The sequence below is a fragment of the Micromys minutus genome (assembly GCF_963924665.1).
Source record: "Micromys minutus genome assembly, chromosome: 20".
Lineage (NCBI taxonomy): Eukaryota > Metazoa > Chordata > Mammalia > Rodentia > Muridae > Micromys > Micromys minutus.
This window is the reverse complement of record NC_137955.1, coordinates 28065028-28085616: the sequence shown is the minus strand read 5'-3', so window position 1 is coordinate 28085616 and position 20589 is coordinate 28065028. Positions and strand designations below refer to the sequence as shown.

The window sequence follows — 20589 nt, the reverse complement described above, 5'->3', positions numbered from 1 at the left end:
AAGATGCAGAGAGTGTTTCAGGAATAACCCTCCCCCCCGTTTTTTCAACATCAGGGAATATACATATAAGAAACTATTAACATTTTTGAACTCAAGGTCTTATAATAGACCCTCTTTATGTGCCAAAGCCTGTTCCACTCTAACAGGCTTTCAAAAGTGCTGTGTACACTGTTCTGTCTTCCATCTGCTTGACAGGGATTTCTCCCAGGACTAAAGGAGGCCCATTCTAGAGATAAAAGACACTTTCTTCTGAAATACCACAGCCGTTTTCAAATGCCCTGAAAGATAATTCTGTAACTTGAGAAATCTAATTTTAGTTCTCCCAGGGTGCTCTAACACATTGCATAACACCACCATCTATTCACAAGGTAGTCTGAAAAGAAAATTAAGCTGCATCAGCAAATGTGTCTCCTAATCTTGAGAGACTACAGATGCTACACTTGGACAAACAGAGTAAGGCACCTTCCAGTTAAAAGTATTAAATGGTTGACAATTCTTTATTTCTTTTATTAGCGACCTTTGGGGTGGTAAATTAGCACCCACAAATAAATGTTCTTGAACCAAAATATCAGCTAATTCTCTTTGCTATTTTATCCCCTTAAAGTGAGTGAAAACAACATAAGAGTTTGTAAAGAAGGAAAGGGCTCAGGTTCAATCATAAACAAGTGTAAACTCAAAAGATTCAGAGAGGCAATTAAACATTAAATATCTAAGGCAAGATTTAAAATGCTTATAAGTATATAATGGTAATTATTAAAAAAGCAATATATATAAAACAGTTTCTACAAAACTATAGAGTATATATAACTTAATACTTTAATGATCATTTTTAGTCTACAATGCTGGCATTAGTCCTAGGTCCTATGATTTCATTAAAGGAGGAATGGCTGTATTTACTGTCTGCCCACAGGGTGTAGTGCAGTGTCCAGCAATTTAAAGACATGCTTCTTGTGAAATATGTTTTCCTTTTGTTTGTTACCTAGTTTAAGGTCTCGAACCCAAGTCTTTTGTTGACTATCGTCAAAATATTTACCAGTCTTGTTTAATTCATGACCTTTTCCACTAAGAACTTCTATTTTTTTTGTTGATCTCTTTAAAAAGAAAAGAAAATTAGTGGCAGGTTTCAGTTTCAATTCAAGCTATAAATTCATCAAATGTTGGCCTCCATGTGCCTTTTAAAAGATCTGTTAAATATGCATTAAGTTAAATAATCTTAGGAGACTGAAAAATAATCTCTGCAAGTGACAATGATGTCAACAAAAAAAATCACATATGGAGTGTTTTAAAAATTTCAATTCCATGCTGCGTCAAAGTAATGCTTAACTTCAGAGCAGAGAGGACACAGAAAGCATGCTCCTTTTATTGTGTGTGTGTGTGTGTGTGTGTGTGTGTGTGTGTGTGTGTGTGTGTGTGTGCGTCTGTGTGTGTGTATGTACATATACATATTTGCATCTATATTTGCATTTCAATATTATTCCCTTTCCTGGTTTCCCCTTCAGAAACCCCCATCTCATCCCCCCCCTGCTTCTGTGGGGATGCTCCTCCACCCACCCACCAACTCCCTCACACCTCCCCATCCTGGCATTCTCCCACACCGGGGCATCAAGCCTTCACAGGACCAAGGGCTTTTCCTCCAATTTATGTCTAACAAGTTCATCCTCTGCTACATATGCAGCTGGAGCCATGGGTCCCTCCATGTGTGCTCTTTGGTTGGTGGTTTAGTGACTGGGAGCTCTGGAGGAGGGGTCTGGTTGGTTGATATTATTGTTCTTCTTATGGGGTTGCAAACTCCTTCAGCTCCTTCAGTCCTTTCTCTAACTCCTCCACTGGGGACCCCATTCTCAGTCCAATGGTTGGCTTTGAGCATCCTCCTCTGTATTTGTCAGGCTCTAGTAGAGCCTATCAGGAGACAGCTATACCAGGCTCCTGTCAGCATGTACTTCTTGGCATCTGCAATAGTGTCTGGGTTTGGTGGCTGTATATGGGAAGAATCCCCAGGTGGGGCAGTCTCTGGATGGCCTTTCCTTCAGTCTCTGCTCCACACTTTGTCTCCCTATTTTCTCCTGTGAATATTTTGCTCCTCCTTCTAAGAAGGACTGAAGCATCCACACTTCGGTCTTCCTTCTTTTTGAGCTTCATGTGGTCTGCCAGTTGTATCTTGGGTAATCCGAGCTCCTTGACACAAAGCAAAGGAGCAAGAAATCAAGGAACAGAAGCTGCTGACCCCTGTGGTCGAATTAGGGAAAAGCTGGAAGAAGCTGAGGAAGAGAGCAACCCAGTAGGAGGACCCCCGAGATCTCTCAGACACTGGATCACAAGCCAGGCAGCACACACCAGCTGATATGAGCCCCCAACACACATACAGAAGAGGACTGTCAGGTATGGGTTCAGTCAGAGAAGATGCACCTAACCCTCAAGAGTCTGGAGGGAGTTTAGAGGTCTGGTGGGGTGGGGAATCCCTGTGATGGGGCAGGAAGGAGGTATGGGATGTGGAATAGTTGGAGGGTGGACCAGGAGGGGAAAACAAAGAAAGAAAGAAAGAAACAAATAAATAAAATGTACAAGCGTGCTTCTTAAAGCACTGCTAATATTAACACATTCTAAAGGGACAGCAAAGAGTCTGTTGATATTTGGCACCCCTCTCCCGATATTTTTATTTTTGTCCAGCCATTTTATTTAAAGGCTTGAAGGTAGGGATATGCTAAGGATGCCAATGCCATGTTGTCTTCCGTATCACTAAAAAGCCCCTCCCTTCTGCTGCTTTTTCCTGGCAGGTACTTTTATTATCCAGCACATTCTTTCCGACCGCTCAGGGAAGAGGTCAGCTGGTTGTTACTGTTCTGACCATCAATCCATCTTTGCAAAGTAATACGGAAGGATGTTCGGCCGTGGCAGAAGGTTGGGTACCAGTAGACTCTTGGTAAACATGAAGCCTTGAATGATTTTTGGAAAATGTAGGCATCCACATATATATTCCTAGAAACAATATCTACTACAAAGCAGGCATCTTAATTAATCTTCAGTGTGTCTGCCCGAGGTAGGTATTTCGGTCTGACAGAAGAGGAAACGAAGGAACCTTAAAGAACCCAGTCACGTGGCGCGCAGCTGGGAATGACGCAGCCTTCTGCCCTCTCACGAATTGGTCCTTACTTTTGTGATTTCCTCTAAGAAACCAGGCAGCATCAGTGAGTGTCTGGGGTGGGCATAAACTAAAATTTGAGAAAGGAACATAGTAATTTTTCCTACTTTTCAATGTGAACGTCTTGATGATTTAAATTTTGTTTTACAAGGAGCATACTGTTTTTTTTTTTCTTTTCTAGAGAAAAATTAACGAATAAAACGAAGGAGTCATAATTTATCCTGGTCCCAAAAGCCCTGTTCTTGTGACCGACTTCACTGGAGGGGTTGCCAGGAAGTAGCAGCAATTGGTGAGCTGAGGTGTCAGGAGTCTGAGTGCGGTTGTGAGCAAATGAAGGCCCCATCTGTATTACTAATGCTTTGTATTTCTTTAGCACCTAATCTGAAGTTGTCCCCAAAGCTGAATAAACAGTCATTTATCCTCAGGGCACCCTGTGAGCTCCCTGGTGTGGTCTGGGAGGGTGTGGGGCTGAGTGATGATAACCCATGATTAGTTAGCTTCTACCCACACTTAGGGATTCCAGCCCCTGGAGGGAAATCACTTCAGCTCTGTGTGCCTCCTCCTGTCACCCTGAGCTAAAAGCACCATCATCTTCTGAATAATTTTTGGCCTCAGAGGGATGCTATTAATTAGTCCAAATACTAAGGGGGGGGGGGGGCAGGACAATGAATGTCAGATGCTCAAGATGAATGAACGAATGAATGAATGGGGGGATTTTATCCAAGTCCTATATAGCTGGCAGCTCTCTGGGAGAGGAGTGAGGTGACTTGCAGCTAGTCACAGGAGAAGGCTAAGCAGAAGGAACAGCGTGGCCACTGTCCTGGTGTAACGCCCCCTCCTTTAACCACAGCGGACCATGTTCCCTGCCTCCACTAATTAGAAATTACTTCAGCACATAAACAGGCACTTTACAATGTTTTCTTTTTTACGACGGAGCCCCACGCTCGCTTCTCCTCTCCAGTGGCAAAAGGAACCAGCGCTGGCTTCCCACTGTCCCCAGCTTCTTTGCTGGTCGATGTCTACTCAGCCACAGTGGATACTGCTTCTCAGGCCCAGGCTGGGAAGAAGTTGGTAACCGGCCTTCTTCAACATAAAATCTCCGAATGGCCTAGAGCTCTCAGTCACGCCTAATGTTCTTCCATCAGTAAGGTTAGGAAGGTTTCTTTCATAGAAAGCCCCACTATTGACAGGGCACTCTCCCCTAGAACACCCTTCCCAGACAGCACTCCATCCAGCGGTGAGTGATAACAACGCTGTTTGTGTTTAATTAGCCCTTGGGTTACGGGCAGTTTGTGTTAAGGGTGTGGCTGTTTTAGTTGGTTATGGAGTTGACAGAAATATATGTGTATTGATGTGGGTCGCCTGTGTGTGCCCTCTCAGTGCTCTGGTCTGAAAGTTCAACAGGCCCTCGTTCCACTGCCTATGGAGGCAAATCACGGAAACCTCCAGGAACTGACTCCATTCAGTTAGATGAACATCTTGCTTAGAGCATCTTCCTTGGCTAAGCAAAGCTCAATACTGTTGATAGTCCCATTGTGCTGCCTTGTTTCACAGAACTCATCAGGGGCCAGCTTTGGAGACGACTCCCCAGGCAGCTGGCTCCACGCCCTGACCCAAGTGTCATCTGTTTGTTTCTCTTATTTTTAAAATCATGTCTCTCATAGGATGCATGTCATGGCTTATATTCATAAAAATAATGAAAATAGAAGCCTGATTATAAAGTAGTGGATTCCTGAAGACAAACATTACAGAATGTACACTCATCTAAATCCGCCATCCCTTTCCAAAGCTTCTCTTTTGAAAGTTATACACACAATCCCCAAATGGCAATATTTAGCAGCATCTTTAAGGAATTCGTCCTTGAGGCATGATATGTGCAGCTAAAAGAAAACGGTAATTTTTCTTAAGTTAAAATCAACATATATTCATATCAAAAGCTTTGGTTTTCTTGTTCCTCTAATTTATGCTCATAGTTAAACTTAGAATAAGCATTGCTAATAACACACATGCACACACACACTATAGAATTCATTTAAAAGATTTTTCTTTCTAATCTTTTTACCCCTTGAGTTTTGTCCAGATGAATGCTTAGTGGTAATGAGTCTTCAGCCCGAGTGTAATTCAGAGCTTTGGAATTTAATCCCATTATATTGAATTCAGAAAGTATTTATTGAGCATGTCTGCAGGCAAAGGGCTGATTGAATGGGATAAAGATGAACAAGATATGTTCAGATTGATTTATTTTTAAGAAGCAACTGGCTGGTTCTAAAGGCAGTGCAGGAAAGACTTACAAAAGTATTTGAACAGTTGAAAGGCTGTTGGGATAGGCGTCTTCTCCATGGGGGAGGCACGGAGGGCACAGAGGAAACAGCCGTGTAAATTCTTGGAGTATTAAGAAAATGAATGCAATACACAGAATGTGCTGGATAACAGTATTGTTAAAAAACACATTTTAATTTCTCCAAGGGGGCGGGAGATCCAAGAAGCAATATTCAACTCCAGCTTCTTAAGGAAGAAAGGCAGATCAGGGCCTAGGGAGATGGCTGGGGGGGATGAGCTTCTGGTTCGCACAGACATTTGGATCCCCAGCAGTGTTGGAAAATGCCAGGCTAGGTGGTGCACACCTGTGCTCTAATGCTGGGGGCTGGGGTTGGGGCAGAAACAGGTAGATTGCTGGGGCTCACTGACCAGTTTGTTCCCCAGTTTGTTCAGGGTCAGTGAGATATGCTGCCTCAAAACATGAGGTGTGGAGAGTGGAGGAGGAAACCTGGTATTGACTTCTGACCTCCACATACACATAGACACACACACATGCACATACAAGTGCAGAGAGACACGGGGGGGGGGAGAAGAGGGGGTAGAGGGAGAAGGAGGAGGGGGAGGGGGAGAAGACGAAGGAGGAGGGGGGATTAAAATGAGTACACAAAGTTAAGCATGCACCGAAACAGGCCTTCTGTGAGGGGTGAAATTACTAAGACCCCTAAGGTAATTTGATTTTAGGGCCTCAATTATTTAGAATAACCAGGCTGTCTGAGAGCTAACTGTGGCCTTAGCATGAACAGCTGACCCTGGGAATTTATTTATCATCACAATGCCTGTCTTCCCATGAGCCACACAGAGTTAATCACCATATTTTCATAGGCTTTTAAAGAAGTTTAGTAAGCATACAAAGTAACAAGCTTCTCTATGATATTTTCATATATGTGTAGATTTGTACTTTGCTCATATGTGTCTAGGGTGGTTTTAAAGATTGAATGATATCCTATTACCTAGCACAATACTGTATGGGGTTACTCCCAATCAATCAAATGGTCATTTATGATACAAAGAAATATTGACAAATAGTACTACATATACATCTAGTAATTATTGAGTAGGCCTTGGGAATGGACCTTTAAACCAGGTGCTATTCCAGACAGTGGGGATGAAAAAAATATATTCCTTTCCCTCTTGTCTGGAGGGAAGAAAGAGATACTAACCACTTAGTTACAACTGAAGGACACTCACTGAACATTGAACTAGGGGACCCACACTAAGGAGGCTTTCCTGAATCTATACCAGAGGTTCTCAACCTGGGGGTTGCTGCACATTTTCCGGTTCAAGGACCTTTTTCAGGGGGTAGCCTAAAACCATCAGGAAACATGAATATTTACATTATGATTCACAACTAGTAAAATTACAGTTATTAAGTAGCAACAAAATAATTTTATGGTTGAGGGTCCTCATAACACGAGGACGTATTGGAAGGTCACAGCATTAGGAAGGTTGAGAACCATTGGTATAAAGGATCAGGAAAACCCCTGTTTACATGGCACATGGGTCTTGGGATGGGAAGGTGTGTAGAAAACCCAGGTAGACTAAAATAAAGTTCAGCCTAACAGCCTCTTCTGCTTTCGTATCTAGTGTTGCTAAACAGTCAGATTGATGTGATCATTCTTAAGACAATGTTCCATAGATCTACAGACACATCTCCTGTGCAGATAGGATAGAATGCAGCACAGAGCAAGAGGCGGGTTCCGGATCTATGGCTGCTTATTTGTTTGATTCCCCAAAGCCTCCTGGTTCATTCAGAAGGTAGAAACACAGCCTCATGGGCTTTTGTGTAAAGATATGACTGGTCTGGACAGTTCCTAGGGTTCAGTTCTTGCTAGTCAAGTTCCCCACCACTGAGCTATACCCACGCTCTTCCAGCAGCTGGGCTGGGAGCTATAAGAAGGGATGCTCCCTTCTCCAAGCCCTCTTCACTCTTCCTGTGGATCAGCTGAATTCCAGAATCGGCCTCCACATTTTAAATATGTCATCACTTCAAAGTTGTTCTTTTAACCTTGTGCCCTGAGCATTCGTGAGCTGCCACTAAACCTCAAATCCGAAAACCACTGTAAAATTACTGAAGATTTTGTTCACAGATCATTGTGTATCTTCTCTTTTTTTATTAAAAATCATTAACAATAAGTTTATTCTTAGCAGGTCATTTCTCTACTGGTTCAGTATTTTCTTCTCAGAGAACACAAGTTTTAGAACTGGATCACGTGGCCCTTTCTCTCCTTGTCGCCTCCCAATTCAAAATGCTTGCATCTCTTGGCCAGTGTGTCTTGATCTGCGGTTGGGCTCAACACACTCCAGCCTGAGCACAATCTTCTTTGTGGTTTTGGCCTTCTTTTGAAAAATCGGCTTTGTCTGCCCACGGCAGCCACCCTGCTTCCGGTTGTAGTGCCGCTTTCCTTGGGCATACGGGAATCCTCGTCTTTCTTATACTGGGCCACCTTGTGAGGCTGATGCTTGCCACATTTCTTATAGAAAGTCCTTTGAGTTTTAGGTGCGTTGACCATCTTTGCAGTGGCCATGTCTGTGATGAAAACGAGAGACCGGCGGCAGCGATGGCTACCTCAACCACACGCGCCGAACAGCCATAATGCATCTTCTTTAGAATGTAGGGCTAAAAATAGCTTTGTTTTCCAGAGAGAGTTCTAGAATGCTTCTGGTATATTTGTTCTTTTGATTAGAACTACAGCTCCAGCCAGCTGCCAGAGGGCTCATGATGAAACAGCAGGTCCAGTTACCACAAGCATGTGGCCTCTGGTGGCAGGCATCCTTTTTTCTTGCCTCTGGTTTCTGTCTTTTAAATGTATCGTGTATTTTGATAAAAGATATGCTAATCTTCCACGTTCAAAGGGAGATTATAAGTAATCAAACTAAATATATCCCATTATCATCAAAAATCAAGATATCTATACAGAGCTAGAACGAACGCATTCTTGGACAGTTTCAGTTACTGTTAAAAAAACTAGTAAAACATAAATCTGCACTGGAGATAATCTCCATGGAGATAGCGGTGATAATGTCAATAACCTGAGTTATTGCTGGAGGAGGCTGGAAACACATAAACCCACAAAATTGTTCCTAAAACCCGGGAGCTCAGTAGCACATGTCGTAGCTGTAGATTTGCCCCACAGAGCATGCTGACCACTGTTCATGGCTTTGAATAAAGTCAGGAAACACACATACATCCCCCCCCCACACACACCACACACCACACACACACACACACCATTTCCATGCACGATGTATCTTCAGAGCTCAAAATTCAGAACTAGACCCTTGTTAGGCCTAATGATTAATACATGTTGCATCCTAACTCTGCATGGCGTTGCTTCTATCTGTTTAGACACTAGTGGAAATAAACAGCCAAGGGGCTGTAAAGCACACAGAGCTCAGGCTCCATCTAGAGAAGCAGCAGAGACACAGTGAATCAGGGGACGACTAGTCTTTTTTAACCAAACCCAGTCTTACTTTTCAAGGGAATCCCCTCTAATCAACACCGAGAGGGCTTCTTTTGCTCTAAAATATTAATTGGAAGTAAATTAAGAATCACATAGATTGGAGAGGTTTTTGAAGTATCAGGATGAACCTGAAGTCTGTCTAGGAATGGGGACTGGAGAAAAGAAGGAGGGAGGCTCACATCTACCAGATGTTCATATTGTCCTGGGTACATCTGCTCTTCTGAATCTTTTATGGCAGCCTTTAAGATAAGCAATGGTATCCATCCATTTTTTTTTAAAAATAGGAAAACCAAACTAATACCTTTCTTTCCTCATCCTGCATTGTACCATTTGCCTTTTTGAAAAACAGTAGCAACTTGAATTATAGATTCTAAGCACTTTTTATCCTTATTCTCATTTTGATCAATATTTTACAATAAAGTCCCATTGAAGGTTTCTATTGGCTCTGGTGGATCGAACTCTAGGAGTTGGGGCATTTGGAAAACTGAAAACAAAACAATGGCGAGAAGAAGTCATCAGGGTAACATCTCCTCAGAGGTGACGTAGGTGGCTGTCTCTAGCAAGCACGGAAACAGACATATGCATATGAGCTAATCTCCTTTATTATAAAGTTATCTGTTACATTATAAATAACAAAGCAAACTTTCTTTTCCTGCAATCTGCTAGGTGAGAGAACTCTTACCAATTGATTAAAGATTTCATACCTTGCTTGCTAAAATTCCACATACCACTGTGGCTGTGTGGTTGTTTCAAAGTTGTGAAAATTTGACCTCAGTATATCTCGGGTGTGTAGAGCTGCTGTAGTCACAGAAACAGGAAGGGGGAAACCCCAGAAAAGAAAGAAAGTCAGCGATGATCTTGTTGCTCAAACTCTCAAATTTATGCGTAAGGAACGGAACTACACACCTCGAGGTTTTTTGAGACAACAGCCCTAGGATTTTGGTTCTCACCAGGTCTTAGTTAAACAAACAAACAACAATGACCTTCATTGTCATTTTGGTGACGTCTCCCCCTGCCCAGCACCGCCCCAAAATACACAAGCACTTCTATTTCTTTTCTGGGTTGTATATGATCCCAAAGCTTGAGATGATTTCAGATAGAAAAGCCCCAAACTTCATTTAGAAATGGTAGCAGTAAAACCTAGAGAGCTGAAATGGTCAAAGTCACTCAGCCTTGGAGGAGGGTCAGAGTTGGAACTGACCCTGCTTCCTTGTCCCTGTCTTTTCCCTTCTACCAAGGGGACACATTAACCCAGTAAGAGAGCAAACCCACTGGAGTTGTTTCCCAGCATAGAATCCGGTGTACTAGTGTTGGAAAGGACCTGGCTTCAATAACACAAACACATCACCTAAGCCTGCAGCAAATAGGGATTAGCAGGGCTAATTTTACTTATTATTTATCAGTCCAGGATTAAAGGCTCCTCCTGGAATTCGCAATTCAGCATTAGCACCAGGCCTTCTGCAATGCCATGGTTATACTGGGGCAAGGTAGACCACAAGGTCACATAACTTCCCTTAATGGTCATCAGCTCAAACAAATCTAGACTTAAGGTGCTCTTGGCAAAATTCAACTCATAACAAAAAAAGTAGATCTATGTTCTTAAAAATTAAAAGAAAGTGTGTATGTGTGTGTCTGTGTGTGTGTCTGTGCGTGCATCTCTCTCTCCCTTCTCATTTGTGTATATGCACATGTGTCCCCTTCCCTCTCTCATTTTGTCCCTGTCTCTTTCACTGTCTCTGTCTCTCTGCCTTTTTGTCTCACTGTCTCCCTCTCTGTGTGATATGTGTGTGACTGTGTCTGTGTGTTTATGTGTATGTGCACGAGTGTGTGCATGGAGGGTGTGGTGGTCAGGGGACAACTGGTGGAGTCAGTTCTCTCTCCTTCCCTGTCAGGCTGTTGGGCTTGCAGTCCTGGTATCTTTTCCTACAGAGCCCTTATCTTCTCATTCCCCTTCCTTCTTTTCCTTTGTTCTGTCTTGTAAGATAGGGTGGGTGTATGTGGGAAAGGAAAACTAGAAACTGGGGCCTAAGATGCCTGTTGACAGCAGTTTGATCAGCAGTGGGAACCCACATTATCTTCTTGACTCCATGACTACATTAACACTTCAAATCAGAGGTGTGGTAGACATTAGGTAAATGGATAGGCATAGCAGAGGTGATGAGATTCAGAGAGATATTCAGAAAACACAAACAAACATGAGGAAAATGAGCAACATACAAACCAGGAAGAGCTTAAATAAAAGCCAAGATGAAGAAGTGTGAGCAACCAGCAGAACATCAGTTTGAACACTCAATGTATATATTTTTCCAATCGATACTTATAAACAGAGCTGGGGGCAGAGGGCAAGAACATATATTTCTATGTAAGATTTTGTGCATAGTGTTCATAGCAGCATCACTGATGGTAGCTGGCCAGTGGAAACAGCCTAACTGTTCAGCAACTGAAGAACAAAGATGCTTAGGGATGTCATTTATTGGAATTGTGCAGAATAGTCAATCCCTGGGCACAGAAAGAGGATGAGTGTTGTCTTGGGCTGTGAGAGATTGGAGGGAGGGACTACAGATCACTGTGGAGTTGCGTGCCCCAGGATGTTGGAGATAATGGTGAAGGCTGTACACTTCATGAGCAGATTAAGAATGGACTCGTGTGCTTTAAAGGGGTGACTGATTCTGGCACGTGAGTTCTCTCTTAATACATCCATTTAAAGGTGACAAAGAAGATGAGGGAAAGAATTTCTTACAAGTGGCAGAATTGTCCATTGTTTGAAAACAAACAAAAGACTTGATTACAGGTTTTCCATACAGCTGCCCAATGGCTAGCTTGGGATTTATAAGACATTGGTAACAAACATCCTTGACAGAGGTAGGGAGTGTATAGTTGAAAAAAGTTTCTGCCTTCAGATTAACTCATTCAAGAAGTCCATAGTTTGGAGTGCCTACTACGTGCTGGGTACAGGGCTAGGTTACTGACTGTGGGTGATGCCCTTGACCTCCAACCAGTGACAGATGACAAAAGGACGAATATATGATATGAAATCTGCATTCAGGAAGCCACACAAGAAAGCAGCAATGTGGTGAGGGCACCTTTCTGGACTGGTTGATTAGGGACAGCTCTCTGAAGGTGTCATGGCGCAATGACGGAGGGCATGTAGGGCCATTTAAGTGATTTCTCACAAGCAACTTCATACTGATAATGGTGACCACCTCTTCCGGACATCAGAACACTTCTAGCCTGTTGTCTACCAGCTGTTTTACCCTTTGGGAAGTCTTTCTTTGTCATCTGTAGGCTGACAGACATCTCAGCTGACTAGCTCCTTAATTTACCGGCAAGTTTTCAAACCACCAACTTTGGAAGTTTGGTAGATCATAGATCATAATTATCACTTAGAGGGAGAGTCAAAATAAGGATTTGCTGCCATAAAAGCTAAAGATTGAAATCTTTTTTTTTTTTTCATTTCACTTTCTTTTTTTTTTTATTTTTTAAAACGACTTTATTTTACAAAACAAAGATAAATATACAGATTTTAAACATTTTTTGCTTAAAATTATACATTTTTGTCAGTACTGTTTTTTCAGACATTAAAATAATTTTTACATAAAACCATGTGAATATATTTTTTTAGTCAGTACTTGATTTTTTTCAAGGGCTTGACAGTATGCATTGAAAACCTAATAGTTACAATAAGCGTAAAGTACATGCAAAACAAAACTCAACATGGAAATAGTCAGTCTTTTTGTTTTGTAAATATATGTATATTTTTTGTTTTCTTTATTTCTTGGACTTCATACAGTCTGTGAGTTGTTTCTGGGGGAGTGCAAGCCTCTGGGGTTAGCATCCCACTATCAGTGACTGCATATTATGTCTGTTCTTTTGTGACTGGGTTATCTCACTCAGGATGATATTCTCTAGATGCAGCCATTTTCTTAAGAATTTGGTTAAGTCATTGTTTCTGGTGGCTGAGTAGTATTCCATTGTGTATATGTACCACAATTTTTGTATCCATTCATCTTCTGAAGGACATCTGGGTTCCTTTTAGCTTCTGGCTATTATAAATAGAGCTGCTATGAACATTGTGGTGCATATATCTTTGTTGTGTATTGAAGTGTCTCTGGGGTATATGCCCAGAAGTGGAATAGCTGGGTCTTCAGGTAGTACTATATCCAATTTTCTGAGGTATCGCCAGACAGATTTCCAGAGTGGTTGTATTAGCTTGCAACCCCACCAACAGTGGAGAAGTGTTCTTCTTTCTCCGCAGCCTCTCCAGCATCTGCTGTCATCTGAGTTTTGGATCTTGGCCAATCTGACTGGTGTGAGGTGGAATCTCAGGGTTGTTTTGATTTGCATTTCCCTGATGGCTAAGGATGTCGAGCACTTCCTCAGATGTTTCTCGGCCATTCGGTGTTCCTCAACTGAAAACGTTTTGTTTAGCTCTGTACCCCATTTTTTAATAGGGTTATTTGATTCTCTGGTGTCTAGCTTTTTGAGTTCCTTGTACACCTTGGATATTAGGCCTCTATCTGATGTGGTGTAAAGATCTTTTCCCATTCTGTTGGTTGCCATTTTGTTTTCTTGACGATGTCTTTAGCCTTACAGAAACTTTGCAATCTCATTAAGTCTCATTTGTTAATCTTTGACCTTAGAGCTTGAGCCATTGGTGTTTTGTTCAGGAAATTTTCTCCTGTGCCTATGTGTTCTAAGGTTTTCCCTACTTTCTCATCTAATAGTTTCAGTGTATCTGGTTTAATGTGGAGATCTTTGATCCACTTACACTTGAGCTTTGTACAAGGAGATAAGAACGGGTCTATTTTCATTCTTTTGCATGCTGCAATCTAAACCAGTGGTTCTCAACCTGTGGGTCAAGACCCCCTTGAATGTTGAATGTCCCCCTTTTTTTTAAAATCTTTTTTTCCTTATAACTTTATTTTAAAAAGAGAGATACATGTACAGATTAAATGACCCTTTTACAAAGGTCACCTAAGACCATCAGAAAAAACAGATACTCACATTATGACCCATAACAGTAGCTAAATGACAGTTCTAAAGTAGCAATGAAAATAATTTTATGGTCAGAGGTCACCTCAGCATGCAAGTGTTACAGCAGTAGGAACGTTGAGAACCACTGATCTATAAGTGCAGTGTTTCTCAGACTCTGTTCCCTTGACTGTTCCTCCCAAGAAAAGAAGAAAAGAAATGTATCAGTGAGGATCCAGACAGAAAGAACAGAAACTTTCTTGAGTGTTCAATGTGGGGAACCAGTCACACAGTTATGGAGAAGTATAGAGCAAAATCAAGTAACACTGGCACCAGTGAGCTAACCCAAAGGTGACCCATTCTCAAGCACATTGGAGGGAGCTACTGGTTTTAACCATACCTAGATAGCCAAGACCACCTGACCAAAGCTGGGGTCAGTGTGGCTAGTCTGATAGACAGTGGAATCTTAAGCTGCTGCCTGAGTAACCACCAAAGGTGAACCCCCTGCTTCCCAGCCACACAATGCTTCTTAAGAGGGTGAAAACCTTGGGGACATGGGAGTCTGGGAACCTTAGCCTGCGGAGTCACACTCTCTGCAGTACAGAGAGGAAGGGTTAAGGAACAGATCTGAAGGCAGAGATGTTCAGAATGATTGAAGGGGCCGAAAAAATATCTTGAAATATTCTGAATATATCCACCACAGGCCTGGCCCCGTGTTAGGTCCTCTCATATCTGTCATAGATATCTTTCTGTGAAAGTAGGGCTGGGTGTCAACTTAAAGGTGAAAGACTCAGCATCAGAAAGGTTTTGACATTTGTTCATAAGATTTCATCGCCCAGATAGGATTGTACTAACCTTCTTCTTTTTTTACAGCATTCTTAGTATCTCTGGAGGTTAGGAGCAGGGCACATCTCCTGCCTTACTACCGACTTTTCCTTTTCTTTTCTGTAGTACCCAGGGAACGTGTTCATAGCACAGGTAGAGTCTTTGTTTTCAGTCACATGCCATGAGTACATGAAAACATAATCTATGATACCAACTTAATTTCATGTCAGAAGGAATTGTTGAAGTTAAAAAAATATCGATTTGGAACATCTGTCTTGAGTAGATGTAAGTACCAATTCTTCCTCTTCTGTATTGCAAAGAGGAACACAGACTCCTACCACTACACTGCCAGACACGAAGACCCATTTTCAGGGTGGAGGTGTTTGTTTCAGGCAATGAGGTAAGACACTAAAAGTTCCAGGGTGGAGCTTTTTCTCCCAGGATCTCAGGTGGAGCTTCCAGGTTGACAGCAAAGTCCTCTCGTTTATAAATGGACCATGTTTGCCTGGGAAGCATCTGAGACGATAAATATAGGATCCCACAGAAGCCACAGTGTTATTCTTGCACTTTCTGCATTTTTGTCTTTTCTCATTATAACTTCAGCTCCAGTCTCTTTTTCTTTCTCAACCTCTGTTTTCTTGGGGAGGAGAGTTGCTTCTCCTGCAAAACATACATGTACACGTGACTGTGTATGTGCACATACACATACCCTGGATGTTCTTTCTGATTGTGAGGTCTGAAAGAATGCAAAGGTGGACCCTCTGAATAATCTTTATTTTAAACTTAAAATAGTTTTCATACACCATATTTATATTTTTATTTTTTATTCTTTAATCTTTTTTTACACTGTCCCCCTCCTGGTCAGCTCTTTGACGGTTCCACAAGGACCTTCCCCCATCCTTGCCCCTGGTCTACAAGAGGATTTCCACACCTATACCCCCACCCCTCACACCTCCTCATCATGCTTTCCCCCTCCAGCTCCTTCCACGTCTTGGTCCTGTCCTTCCTTTCTACCTCCTTTCTACCCACCCAGCTCTCTCTCTCTCTCTCTCTCTCTCTCTCTCTCTCTCTCTCTCTCTCTCTCTCTCTCTCTCTCTCTCCTTCTTCTCCTTCTCCCGTGTGTGTGTGTATGTGTATGTCTCAAAAAAAAAAAAAAAAAAAAAAAAAAAAAACCCTCAAAAATTAAAAGCAACAACAGCAAAACCAGAGAGTCTATTTTGTGTTGGCCAACTGCCCCTGGGCACAGGACCTGTCCTAGAGTGTTGTTGATAATGACCTCCATTGGAGAAAATTGATTTCTCCTTTTGCCAGTAGGTACTAGTTGCAAGTAACTTCTGGAGGTGGCACCCCATGTCCACTTCCCCATCTCGGTTCTAGGTTCTTGTCTGGCTTGAATTTTTGCAGGTCTAATATGCTGTGACCATACCATCCTGAACATGCCTGATATCATCTGAATAATCTCCTTCCTGCGTGGTGTTAGATATTATGTCCTCAGCTGTTTGAAACATCATTCAATAGCAATTACTATTTTAATGCTTAGAAGGTACATAGTAATTTATGATATCAAATATATTTGACAAATATCCAAATATAATTGAGACTTGGGCAAACACATTCATCCTTGGTTGAGGTTTACGTTAACAAGCTTTAGCAGGCAACGTTTTAGGGACCTTTCCATGCTAGACAGAATAATGTGTACGCCTGGTCTGTTTGATTGTGCAGTCTTCCCTGTGGTTGTCTGTTATTTGGGTTATTGTCTTCCTCGTAGACGTTTGAGGGTTTGTTTGTTTGTTATTTGCATGTTCTTTGCTTGTTTGATGACCATGTCTAGATGACAGTAAGCTCTGTGAAGGCAGATTGTTTGCTTCAGTCATAATGGCAAATCTGCTGCCCAGAAGAGCCCAGAATTACAGACTTAATACCTGTCTCTTGAATGTAAAAAAAAGTTTCTTCTAGATATATTCTAAAATAGAAGTGACAGTATCATGTGACCTTTATGGAAATAATCATACACAAATCTCTGCATGGATAATACATAATCTCCCTAGTTGTTTTTATTGTAATTGTTTTATTGTATTTTAATTAGAAAACCCACTAATTTTTTTTTATTGTCCATTAAAAAAATTGTGCCACAGGAATATCCCACAAGAGCAGTGCCTACTTGGCTAAAATGTTGCATGGAATTATTTTTAGAGAGCTGATGGTAGATAGAGATCTTGAAGTTGTATGGACTAATATTAGTGTGGTTTGCATATTTGAGGCACATCATGGAAGTGCTTTATCTAAATTCCCCTCGACCATTACTGGGACTGTTCAATTCTAACATCTTCCCAGAAGAAGATGAGGTACTCAATGTTCGGAAACACATCCCTCATATAACAGACAGCAGTGTTCACTGTTGGGATGGTTTTCTTTCCTATTTAAATTATTTTTAGTTGGACCTGTTTCCTCTTGTAATGTGAAAGCTATGACATGCACTCATCTTTAAGTCAAGAATTATTCGATGCTCAAAAACCATCTTTCACCCATTGCCTAACCTCCTTCCTCCATTGCTATAAGATTTTTGAGATGTTTTATGTTCATCTCTAAAGATATCCAATCTCCAGGCAAGATAGGAGGAAAACAGCAACCTTGATGTTGGGGTGCATGTTAAGACATGGCTCTTGACTCAGAGAACTGGAATGCATTTACGGCGGGGGCGAGATGACAGAAATAAAAGATGAAAAGGAGTTCCCTTGGGCCCCAGGGGAGGGGATTAGATTGTACAGCTTGCAAATGTCAACATTTCGGAGAGCAGCAACTTGACAAGAACAAAGCAGCACACAGAGAAAGCAGCTTGAATGCATCTCTGCCAACAGTGCTTAAATCAATAAAGAAAAATAATCATGTTACCGAACACAATCTGTATTTGTATTGATCAGCCTCCCTTTTGGAATATTGTACTGTTTTGCCTTCACTTCTGTATTGTCTGGCAGGAACTGCTTCAGTGGTTGCTGCATTTGGCATTCAGATGCCAAGAAGCAATCAGCAATCGAAGAGAAAGGGGCTTCCAAAGCCTCATTAGGTACCATTAAAAAGAGACTCTTATTTTGGAAGAGTTGTAGGGAGGTAGTGGAGGCAGATGTGATCAAATGCATTGCGCGTATATAGGAAATGTGCAAAGAATAAATAGATAATGCTAATTTTTGAAAAGGAGACTTTTAAATAGCTATTTTTTTTTTGGTATGAGTAAAAATGTAAATTATTCTAGAATAAGTCAATCCAACAGGATGTGGAAAAAGACCTGTTGTGAATCTTTTGCTCTCCTGGACATTGTATCTCTGCTGCTACAAGGTAGCATCCGTTTTCATTCAACTCATTAGCTATAAAACAAGAGCCAAGGAAATTTATAGCAAATTATTCCTTCAGAGACAATAGGGGAAAGGTGACGTAGATATATGATCTAAGGTCTTAAAGTCATAAAACTAAAAAAAAAAATTTTTTTTCTTATGAGAAGTTCTTTTTTTTAAATATCACAATCTTCAAATCAAAATTATAGCAAATACATTGCCTTTTTGACTAAAATTGATTTTAAGTGAACCTTCAATTCTTTTTCAAGGGTAAAAATATTTAACAAGCTGCTTTACTTTGTGCAAGAACAGAAAAACATTCAATTAAAGAAGGTTCAAAATGGGTTTTCCAGAAGTCTTTAAAAATTAACAGAACTAAAAAGTAAAATACTGAAATATTTTGACTAAAGATGAACGTCATCATTAAATATATTTCTCGTAACATCTTTATTGCTTTATAAAACTATCATTAAAGATGGAAATAAAAAACTTTGCTGAGTTGAGCTTACGAGGCATTAACTTATATATTTAATTTTTATATTGGAACTTAAAAAGTCTTTAACAATGTAATATAATGTATGTAAACTTAGTATAATATAAAATCGTAATGTGATAGGAACAATTAAATTTTATACCACAAATGAAAAACTTGTTTAACAATTAAAAACTACTTTATATAAATTAGCCATTAGTAAACAAAGGTAACAGTTTAGATAGAAACGTATTATGCAATTCAATACCTGTTTGTGATAAAACTTTGTACTAATAGAAACATTAACAACAGTATGTCGCTTGTATTATTTAAAAGATTATTCTTATTAATCTTTCTCATACAATAGATCTTGGTATATTCAGGCAATAACAGTTGGTGATAAAATAAGCCATGAATGTGAAGCAGAGTTGTGTGAGGTAGAGGGGAGGGTTTAGATGAAGGAAAGGAAGACATATTATAATTAAAATATAATTTCAAAAACAGACAAGACATTTTATACAATATATTTTGATTATATTCATTTTCTCTGAATTTCCTCCAGTCCTCCTTACATTCCTTCTCCTGCAGCTTCATGTTCTTTCTCTCTCTCAAAAACCAAACAACATTGAAACAAATAGTTCCCCAAAGAAAAATCAAAACAAACAAACATAATAAGACAAAACTTTATTTTTAAAATTATTTTATTGGATATTCTCTGTATTTACACTTCAAATGTTATACCTCCCCTCCACTTTTTCCATGAGGAACTTATTCCCTCTCCCAATCACCCTCTCCACCTCAGCACCTTGGCATTCCCCTACACTGGGGAAACGTGCCTTCACTGAATCAAAGGCCTCTTCTCCCATTAATGCCAGACACTGCTATCCTCTGCTACATATGCAACTAGAGCCATGAATCTCTCCATTTGTGCTCAATGGCTAGTGTTTTAGTCCATGGAAGTTGTGCAAGGTTTGGTTGGTTGATAAGGTTGTTCTTCCCATGAGGTTGCAAATCCTTTCAGCTTCTTTACCACTCCTGGGCATATACCCACAAGTTGCTCCAACATATAACAAGGACACATGCTCCAGCATGTTCACAGAAGTCTTAGTTATAATAGCCAGAAGTTGGAAACAGCCCAGATATCCTTCAACAGAGGAATAGATATAAAAATTGTGGTACATTTACAGAATGGAGAACTACTCAGCGATTAGAAATGATGACTTTATGAAATTTCTAGGCAAATTGAAGACAAAACTTTCCAAACCAAATTGAAACATAAAACACACAAAATTTATGGAGTTCATTTTGTGTTGGGAAAGTTCTCCTGGGTGTGGGACCTGCCCTGGAGTGTGGTTGATACATCATGTGTCACTGAACAGAACTAAGTTTTCTCCTTCCTAGCAGGCATGCATCAATAGCTTCTTGGTTAGAGGCAGACTTGTGTCCATGAACACTTAGTAGAGATGAAGTTTCTAGTTGGGCATCAGGTTGACTTCTCCACATTTGCTTCTGTTAGTACGTGGTGTCTCCAGTGATGCAGCTTTCTGATCATGTTATAGAGCAAGTGGTAGTCTTGGCAGTAGCCTGTGATGTTTGAGGGGTCTACAGGACCCCTCTGACCAACAACTCAAGATGTGATACATCCTGACACCGGAGTTTTATGAGGTGGTATAATCTGTATAGCTGGAATATTGTCTCCCCATAATAAGATGACACCATTTAAATTCCTTTCATATATACATTGGAAAGAAAAGGGTTAATTTAATTTTACACTTCTACATCATGGTTCATCACTTAGGCAGAAATTCAAACAGAGCTAGAACCTGGAGTCAGGAGATGAAGGCCATGAAGGAGTGGTGCTCATTGGCTTGCTCCTCATGGATTTTCAAGCCTTGTTCTTCTTCCACAGGGATCTGAACCCTTCCACATCAATTATCATTCAAGAAAATGCACTGCAGTCTTCCTTACGACTCCATGATGTTAGTTTGTGACAGGTTGACACACAACTAGTTGGAGCAGTGAGTAAAGGCTCAGGAACATTCTGTAGTGTCAAGCTGTAAGCTACGAGAAGCA

At 40.8% G+C, this 20589-nt stretch overlaps 1 pseudogene across 1 annotated transcript; it reads right to left on the bottom strand.

Moving 5' to 3' along the window:
• Window positions 1-7653: 7653 nt before the first annotated feature.
• On the bottom strand, window positions 7654-7968 carry LOC308433513 (large ribosomal subunit protein eL42-like; annotated as a pseudogene). The gene has a single exon. The product of its transcript is annotated as a large ribosomal subunit protein eL42-like (transcript).
• Between the last annotated feature and the right edge of the window lie 12621 nt (window positions 7969-20589).